We start from the raw sequence: 9359 nt of genomic DNA on the forward strand, positions 1-9359 counted from the left end.
TTATTCTTTTTTATGGCTGAGTAGCAGTCCGCTGCATATACATACCACACCCTCTCCATCCGGTCATCTGTTGGTGGACATCTGGGTTGCTTCCATGTCTTGGCTATTGCAAATAGTGCTGCTATGAGCACTGGGGGGCATGTGTCTTTTTGAATTATATTTTTCTCTGGGTACATGCCCAGGAGTGGGACCGCTGGATCATATGGTAAGTCTATTTTTAGTTTTTTAGGGAACCTCAGTGGTAAGCCTTCTTGAGCCACATGGATGAGAAGAACACCCTAGGAATGGCAGAGTGCAAGAGTGGAGGTGGGGTCCCTGAATGACTGCGTGGAGCAGTCATCACGCCAGCCTCCAGACTGTACACAGGAGAAATAGATTTCCATCTCATTTAAGCCACTGTTGTTTGAGTACCTGTTACATGCAGCTGGACCTATACCCTAAGTACAGGCAGCCCACTCTTTTTGTCTACAACACAACTCTGGTGAATAGTGGCTGCAAAGAGAGTTCGTCAGCACACAAGCCCCAGCCCTCAGCACAACTGCTTAGCTAAGGCAATGTCATGACTTTTTATTGTGATAAAATAGATACAACATAGTTTTACCATTTTAACTATTTTAAAGAGAACAGTTCAGTGGCGTAAAGTACACATTATTGTGCAACCATCTACCGCCATCTATCTCCAGAACTGTTTTCATCTTTCCAAACTGAAACTCTGTCTCCATTAAACATTAACTCCCCATTCTCCCTCCCCCAGACCCCTGGCAGCCACCATCCTGCTTTCTGTTTCTGTGACTTTGACTAATCGACGGACCTCATTTGAGAGTCAGTCTTTGTCCTTTTGTGACTGTCTTATTTCACTTAGCATAATGTCCTCAAGGTTCATCCACATGTCAGAATTTCTCTCTTCTTTTAAGGCTGAATAATATTCCGTTTTGTGGATAGATCACATTTTGTTTATCTACTCATTTGTTGCTGGACACTTGGGTTGCTTCTGTCTTTTGGCTGTTGTGAATAATGCTGCCGTGAACATGGGTGCACAAATACCTGTTTGGGAGGGGGAAAAAAAGATCTCTATGGGAGGAGAAGAGAAGGTAGAAAAGGCACGCTCGTGTCTTGGGCCTGGAAGTCAAGTGTAACTTTTCAGCTCACGTATCATCAGCAGGAATTGGTCACAGAGTTATTAGTTATCTGTTGCCACATAACCAATTACCCCAAAACTTAGGGGCTTGAAACAATAAACATATGGTACCCTATGGTTTCTGTGGGTAAGGAAATAAGGAGCAGATTCACTGAGCAGTTCTGGGGCATCTCATGAGGCTGCAGTCAAGATATGGCCTGGGGTTGTAGTCATCAGAAGACTTGATCCAGCTAGAGGACCTGCTTCCAAGGTGGCGTGCTCACTTGGCTGTTGGCAAGAGGCCTCAGTTTATTGCCATGTAGATCTTTCCATAGGGCTGCTTGCGGTGTCCTCAGGATGTGCCAGCTGGTATTCTCCAAAGTAGCCTCAGAAATTACACACCATCATTTCTGTGATATCCTATTTGTTATGTTACATAGTCAGAGTTGTAGGTGATACTTATTGGTGTAGTTCAGACCCCAGTCTCAGAGAGGCGCCATTAAGGGACAGGCATCATCAGAAAAAGTATGGGTGGGAGCCGAACTCAAGGGAGCCCAGGAAGCAGTGTAGTTTGTCACATAAGAGCACTGGTCTTGGAGTCAGTAGCCTGGGTTCAAAATCCACTTGAAACTCTTTGTCCTTGGATGAACAATCTCACCTCTTGGAGTCCAGTTCCCTGTGTAGCAGGAAAAAACATTCACCATAAAGGATTATTTCAGGGATTGCTGAGCTAATCCAGTGTTTCCCAGACTTTGCCATATCTGCCTCCTTAATGCATTTTTCATATTTGTATGCCACCTGTAGTATTACCTAATATTATTATACATATTTCATAACATCTTTACTGATATATAATTCACAGAATACAACTTACCCATTTAAAGTGTACAATTCAGTGGTTTTCATATATGCACAGTTATGTGTAAGCCTTACTGTTATCAATTTTTGAACACCCCAACTTTCATCATCCTAAAAAGAAACCCTGTACCGTTTAGCAGTCACTCCCCATTTTTCCCCAGCCCACCCCTCCTCAGCCGTAGGAAGCCACTAATCTACTTTCTATCTCTATGGATTTACCCCATTAAGGATATTTCATATCAATGGAATCATAAACTACGTACCTTTTCTGTCTGGCTCTTTTCATTTAGCATAATGTTTTCAAGATTCATCCACATATAGCATTTATCAGCACCTCATCCCTTTTTATGGCTTAATAATATTTCATTGTATGGATAAACCACATATTATTTCTCCATTTATCAGCTGATGAACATCTGAGTTGTTTTCAGTTTTTCGCCATTCTGACTAATGGTGTGAACGTTTGTGTCCAAGTGTTTGCACGGACATAGGTGTTCAGCCCTCTTGGGTATTGCTGGGGGTGGAATTACCTGGTCATATCATAAATCTATGTTTAGCCTTTTGAGGAACTATTAGACTGTTGTACTAAGTGGCTGCACCATTTTGCATTCCTGCTAGCAGTGTATGAGGGTTCCAATTTCTCCATATCCTCTCCAGCACGTATTATCATTTTTTAAAAATTGTAGCCATTCTAATTGGTGTCAAGTGATAATCTCATTATGGTTTTGATGGGCTCATTTTGTTTATATTTAAAGGAGACTTTACATTGCTACCCTAAGTGGAAAGACAGTATCATTTACTGTCAAATAGAAGTTAACCCATTAATAATATAACTATTGGAGTGACGCTTATCTGTGTATCCCATGCTATAATTGGTGTTTACTGCACTTTAGGAAACACTAATATAGTCTAGGCAAGGGTCTTATTGATACCTCCGGCACAGAGTTAGTGCTTAATAAATGTGAAGTTATCATTTTATTATTGTTTGTGAGTCATAGGGAAGGCAGAAAAGGGTCTTTTGCTGTGTCTGTGGGTTTTTTCCCCAGGGAGAGTGTGGGGTGAGATTCAGGGAGGTCCAGCTAGTGGGAGAGGGCAGCCTTAGAAAACTGAAAACAACCAGAATGTGGACAGCGAGAATTCGTGAAGTATAAAAGCTGCTGGCTGGCAGCCGTGAGGGTTCAGGGATTCTTTTCTACAGTGTATGTTGAACTTAACTCTTCCTCACATCCTCGCAAAGCAGGCTCATGTGTAAGTTCGCAGACCTCATCTGGGGCAGCGCTGGGTCTGATTCAGCCTTAGACGCCCTGCCCGGACCCCACTGCTGCAGCCCAGACACTGAGTGTGGGGAGGGTGGGGCCGGCCAGGGAGCCCTGCCCTGGCAGCTGGGACTGAGGTTCAGACGGTGCGGAAGCTTGTCCGAGTTCACTGGCCTATGGATGGGAGACCTGGGACTGGAATCTGGGTCTCCACATGCCCCTACCATTTTTCCTTCTGGAAAGCTCTTCTTGACTCGTTATTTCCCCTGTTTGTGTAGTGAGGTGCCCACAGACTTCTTGCCAGTAGGCTGAGATGTGCTCCTCACGTGGCTCACGGCAGCATTGCAGCCTGTTAGACCCACCCGGACCTCCTGAATCGGGATCTGCATTTTAACAGACCCTCAGGTGATTCAAATGCACATTAGTGTTTCAGAAGCCTGGGCTAAGATGTTACTGCTGGGTTTACGCATCCAAAACCCTTATTTGAGCACCTACTGTATGCCAGGCTCTAGTAAGTGCTAAGCAGGCAGAGAGGAGTGAGTCGCATTCTGCCACCAGGAGGGTCCCTGGCCAGTCAGGGACATAGAAGAGAAACCAGAGATCACAGACCTCCCGCTGACTTTCATTTATTTATTTATTTTTGCTCACTGAAAAAGCAGTTCAATTGCTTCATCAATTTTCCTAAAAATGAATTGCTAAAAATTCCACAGTGGTTGTTGTGGATGTTGTGGTTTGTCTGTCCAGCATGCTTTGCCTTTGTCTTCTTCCAGATCCTTTGGAAACTCCTCCCCTACTCATTTTTTAAAATTCAGAGATATTTATTGAGCACTTTTATATGCCAAGCCCTGCTTTAGACCTCTGGGGCTACAGTGGTTGAGAAATCAGACAAAGCCCCTCCTTTCAAGGAGCTTCTTTATATTCTAGTAAGGAAAGAGAAATAAGTAATATCAAAGAGTAGCAAGTACTCTGGAGAAAAATCAAAGTGGCAACAGGGTCAGGGAGGAATGTCCTTTTCGTAGAATGGTTGAAGAAGGCCTCTCTGAAGATGTAGCATTCCCACCCAATACCTGAGAAGGAGCTAGTCCTTTTAGTGACATCTCAAGGAAGAGTGGTTGGTTTTGGTGGAGCTGTCACTCAAGGGGCTAGAACTGCCCACTGTCCATAGTGGTTGGTGCAAGGATGAGCATGTGACCCCAAAAGAGCCAATGAGGGTCTTCCCTGGGATTGATATATACACATGAGGAGAAACCAGTTGTTAATGAGATTGCTTTGTGACTTTCAACAAGCCTCTTCCCTTCTCTCTGCCTCATTTTCCTCATCTGTGAAATATAAGGGTTAGACCACATGCCACCTCTAACTTGTGATTCTGACATATCCTGCATTTGGAAACAAAGCGTCACAGTGCCGGTTTCTTTGGGTGTCTGTCCTTCCTTCCCCTGTCTCAGATACACACCAAACAACAGTCTTAAAAACTAAAGCTGACTCCTACTTGGTCAGCCTCTGTCCAACAGCAATTCTGTCTTTTAGAAGTTTGACAAGGTCCATCTACCGTCCCTAGATTTGTTCCACAATTAGAGAATGGGGAAAAGGATCTGGCCTCAAATCCTAGTCTGCGTCTTACTAGTTGGGTGACCCTGAACAAGAACTGTAACTTCTCTGAGTGTCAGTTTCTTCATCTGAAAAGTGAGTGTAATATAGCATTCATCTCATGGGGTCCTTTTGAGAAATGAGTGAGCTGTCACAGGCACTGCTCAGGCTGAGAGCTTATGGTCTGTGGATCCCTGTCCACCTCTCCTACTAGGCTGTACGCAGTATGGGGACATGAACGGGAACTGATTTTAGACACAGTGAGCCATATTATTTTCTTCTTATTAAGAAAGCTATTGTTGATTGTTGTCTTTCTAAATAGCTATACTGATCTGCTACCGAGATTACAGAAAGGCCTGGGGTAAGATAGGACTTTTTAGTGAAAGTGTTGGCATAGAGTCCTTGGGGATAGCAGAAAGGAAAAGAGAACGGACATCTATCGAGCACCTCCAGTGTGCCAGCCAGTGTTCACGGAGCCTTCACAACCGATGCCGTTGACCCCTCACCACAGTCCCAAGAAGGGGGTATGGTTGTTATCCCTATTATGCAGATAGGAAATGGGAAGCCCAGAGAAGTAAAGAAATTTGTCCAGGATAACACAGCTAGTGAGTGACTGAGAGAAATTCAAGCCAGTCTGGCTGCAGGGACAAGAGGTGAATAGGAAGAATCCATTCTTGGTCAGGAGACAGGGAAGTGGGTGTTGGCTGGTATTTGAGGAGGGGAAGAGAGCCCTGGTGTGTAAACTGAGGCAGGGCTTCTGTGCTGAGGGGGTGGTCTTGGGCTGAAGATGGGAGGCATGCTCCTGCGTGGTCCAGAAGTGGCCAGAGCTCAGATACTGTTTGTTGAATGTTGCTGCATGCTATGCTCCATGCTTAGCTTTATAAGCATCCCTCACAGCAGTGCCAGGAGATAGGGATGTGAAAAGTCAGACCTTACAGATTGGCAAACAGGCTCAGAGAGGTAAAGCTATTTAGTAGAGGTCACACAGCTAGTGAGGAGCAGAATCTGGGTTTGAATACTTGTCTGCCTGATTCCAAAGCCTATGCTGTTTTACAAAACAAACTAAATGCTGCCTTTTCTAATGCAAGGGAGTAAATCAACAGACAAAAAAAGAGTGGACAGTAAAAGGGATCTCCAAATCACTTGGGTGTCATCCCCTCACCCCTCCTCACACTCGGTTGTGCTCCAGCCCACCTTTCCCAGGCCCTGTCCCTACCACAGGCAAGAGGGTCCCTTTCTGTGTGCCCGGATCCCTGGGAATCTGTGAAGGCAAGATGAGATTCCTTGGGCTGGTTTAAACATTTCAGAAAGCTTAAGACTACATACTTCCCTACGTGAGGAAGACACAAGAAAACTCACATGGAAATTGCTTTTGTTGAGGGTAGGCTTTCTTCCGTGCAGGGTAGGAGGAAGTCTGTGCAACAGTTAAACAGACGTGTGTGTGGCAGTTTGCTTTTGACAAGTCACTTCGCTGACTTAAGCCTCAGTTTCCCTGTCTGTGAAGTGGGGATAATAGTAGCACTTACTGCAGGGGCTGCTGTGGAGATTATCTAAGTCGAGAGCATGGCCCGGTGCCTGACACACAGTGAGGACACAATTAAGCATGTCCCTCTGTATGTGCAAGAGTGATTCTGGCCAGCTTTAGCTGGTTAGAAGCACCGATGGCCTATTATTTTTGTCTTTGATGAATAAAATGTAGCACACGGTCATTGCTTTACCAGAGATGGTGGGCTACAGTGGAGAAAACGTGGAGTTTAAGGCCAACAGACTAAATCTGAGTACCAGCCCTGCTTCTCTCTGGCTGTGTCACCTCGGGCAGTTCAGTCCACCCTGCAGAGCCTTGCTGTCCCCTTCAAGGGGGGGTCTTGCTGCCCAGCTACAAGGAATGTGACCAGCAGGCAGCCTCTAGGTGTCAACTCTTGCAGGGTTGGCTTTAGCTGGACAGAACCCCCTTGCCGAGGCCATGCCCTTCCTGGGACAGTCTCATCGAGTGAGCAAGTGAGGCGAGGGTATGGAGGTCCCACCGCTTCTGCTGGCCCAGGATGCTCTGATGGTCTGGATGGCACCGGCTCTCTATCAGCTAAGGCCTCCTCAAGCTTTAATCAGACCTCCACTTCTCCCTCTGCCCAACCCTGCTTTCTCCTCCCTTTGCAGGTATTGATCCCTAATAAAATCTTGTACCCCTGACTCCATCTGGGCATCTACTTTTGGAGACCCCAGCCTCCGCCATTTGGTGCCAGGACTGGTCTGAGAAGGCAGGTGATGAGAGGGGCTTTTGGAGCTAGATCACTGCTGCTTCCTCTTCCTCCTTCCCCTCCTCCTTCATCTCTTCTTCCCCCCTCCCCTCCTCTTCTTCTTCCTTGCATCTGTGAGATGACAATATGCTTTTTCCTCCTTCTTTTTCTTCCCTAAGTATGGTGAGTTACATTGCTGTTAAGCGTAAAACCAACCTTGGGTTCCTGGGAGAACTCCGCTTGGTCATGATCCTTTTATGTATTGTAGATATGATTTACTAAGCTTTGTGTTTTTGCATGTATGTTCATGGAAGATACGTATCCGGAGTTTTGTTTTTCTTTTCCTTGTAATGTCTTTGGTTTTGCTCTCAGGTTAATGCTGGCCTCATAGAATTTGTTGGGAAGAAGTTTGTTCTCCTCTTTGATTTTCCAGAAGAGTTTATATAGAATTGATATTATCTTTATTAAGTGTTTCATAGAATTCACCAATAAAGCCACCTGAGCCTTGAGTTTTTCTTGGGGGAGGATTTTAACTACAAAGATAAGTTCCTCACTAGATATAAGGTTATTTAGGATATATATTTATTCTGGAGTGAGCTTTGGTAATTCGTATCTTTCAAGGAATTTACCAATTCACTTAAATTGTTGAATTTATTGTTATATATTTATACATAATATTCCATATTAATCTTTACTGTCTGTAGGGTCTGTAGTCATGATCTGTCTTTTAGTCCTGATATTGGTAATTTTTGTCATTTTTTTTCCTCCTGTTTAGTCTGGCTAGTGGATTTTCAATTTAAAAATTAAAAAAAAAATCAGATTTGCTTTCCTTGTTGCTTTTTTGTTTCAATTTTGTTGATCTTTAAAATTTCTTCTCTTTATTTTCTTCTGCTTATTTTAGGTTTAAGCTGGTATTCTTAGAATAAGTTTGAATAGAATAATAAGTTAGGAACCTAGGTCATTGGTTTGAAACTCGTCTTCTTGTCTACTGTAAGCATATATTACTATACATTTCCCTCTAAGCACAGTTTTAGCTGCATCCCACAAATACTAATGTGTTGTGTTTTTATTTTCATTTGATTAAATGTATTTTGTAATTCCCCTTCTACTGTCTTCTTTGATCCATAAGTTAATTAGGGGTATATTGTTTAGTTTCCTATATTTGAGGACTTTCCAGATCTTTCTATTACTGATATCTAACTTAATTTCATTGTAGTTTAAGAACATAATTTTTGTTAAGTCCTTTTAAATGTATTTATTTTTATGTTGATCCTGTATCTAGTGACCTTGACAATTTCACTTATTAATTCTAATTGTTTTCTTTGCCCCTGAGATTGTGAACCAGACAATGGACATCCTTATCTTGTTCCCAACCATAGGAGGAAAGAGTGCAATATTTCATCATTAACCATGGTGTTAGCTGTGGATATCTTGTACATACTCATTATATAGTTAAAGAAGTTCCCTTCTATTCCTAGTGCTAAGAAGTTTTTATATAAATAGGTATTAATTTTATCAAATATTCTTAATAAAAGTTTTGAGATATGATTTTCCATTAATATGGTAAAATATATTGATTGATATTTGAATATTAAACCATGCTGGTATTTTTCAAATAAACTTCACTCAGTCATGATATATTACCCTTTTTAAAAAATATCCCTGTATTCAACTTGCTAATGTTTTTGTGTAGTATTTTTGCATCTCTACTCATGAATGAGACTGGCCAATAATGTTCTTTTCTTGTACTATCCTTGTTTGATTTTGGTACCAGGGTTATGTTGGCTTCAGAATAAAATGTTGAAAAATGTCCCCTGTTTATTTTGGGGACAAGATGATGTAAAATTGGTATTTTTTTTAATGTGTAGAAAGAGTTGTTAGTCTTTTTTTTTTTTTTAAAGAATATAGAGCTGTTCAGATTTACTTATTTTCATTTTGGCAAGTTGTGTTTTTCAAAGAAAGATGACATAAAAATTCCCCTTTTAGTAGCATGGACATCCAGTCCATGTAAAATTTCGTGAAGCACGGAGTATTGGTTTTAGTTTATCAACACACCCACTGGCCAATCACAAGACCAGGAAGGTTGTCCTAACACTTGAGGAGAAAAATTTATGGCAGTATGTGACAGCACTGTACACATTGCTAAGTACATGTATGAAGATTGTTGTTGGTTTTTATCATGGTGGGAACATATTTTGGAATGCCTGATGCACTCTTTGGTTAAGCCTATCTGCTGTGCTAAGATCGGTAGGAAAATATAGGTTGTCAGGAGTCTCCCAGCATGCAAGGAAAACTGTGATACATGTT

This window comes from Camelus bactrianus, chromosome 17 (assembly GCF_048773025.1).
Source record: "Camelus bactrianus isolate YW-2024 breed Bactrian camel chromosome 17, ASM4877302v1, whole genome shotgun sequence".
In the NCBI taxonomy this organism is placed as follows: Eukaryota; Metazoa; Chordata; class Mammalia; order Artiodactyla; family Camelidae; genus Camelus; species Camelus bactrianus.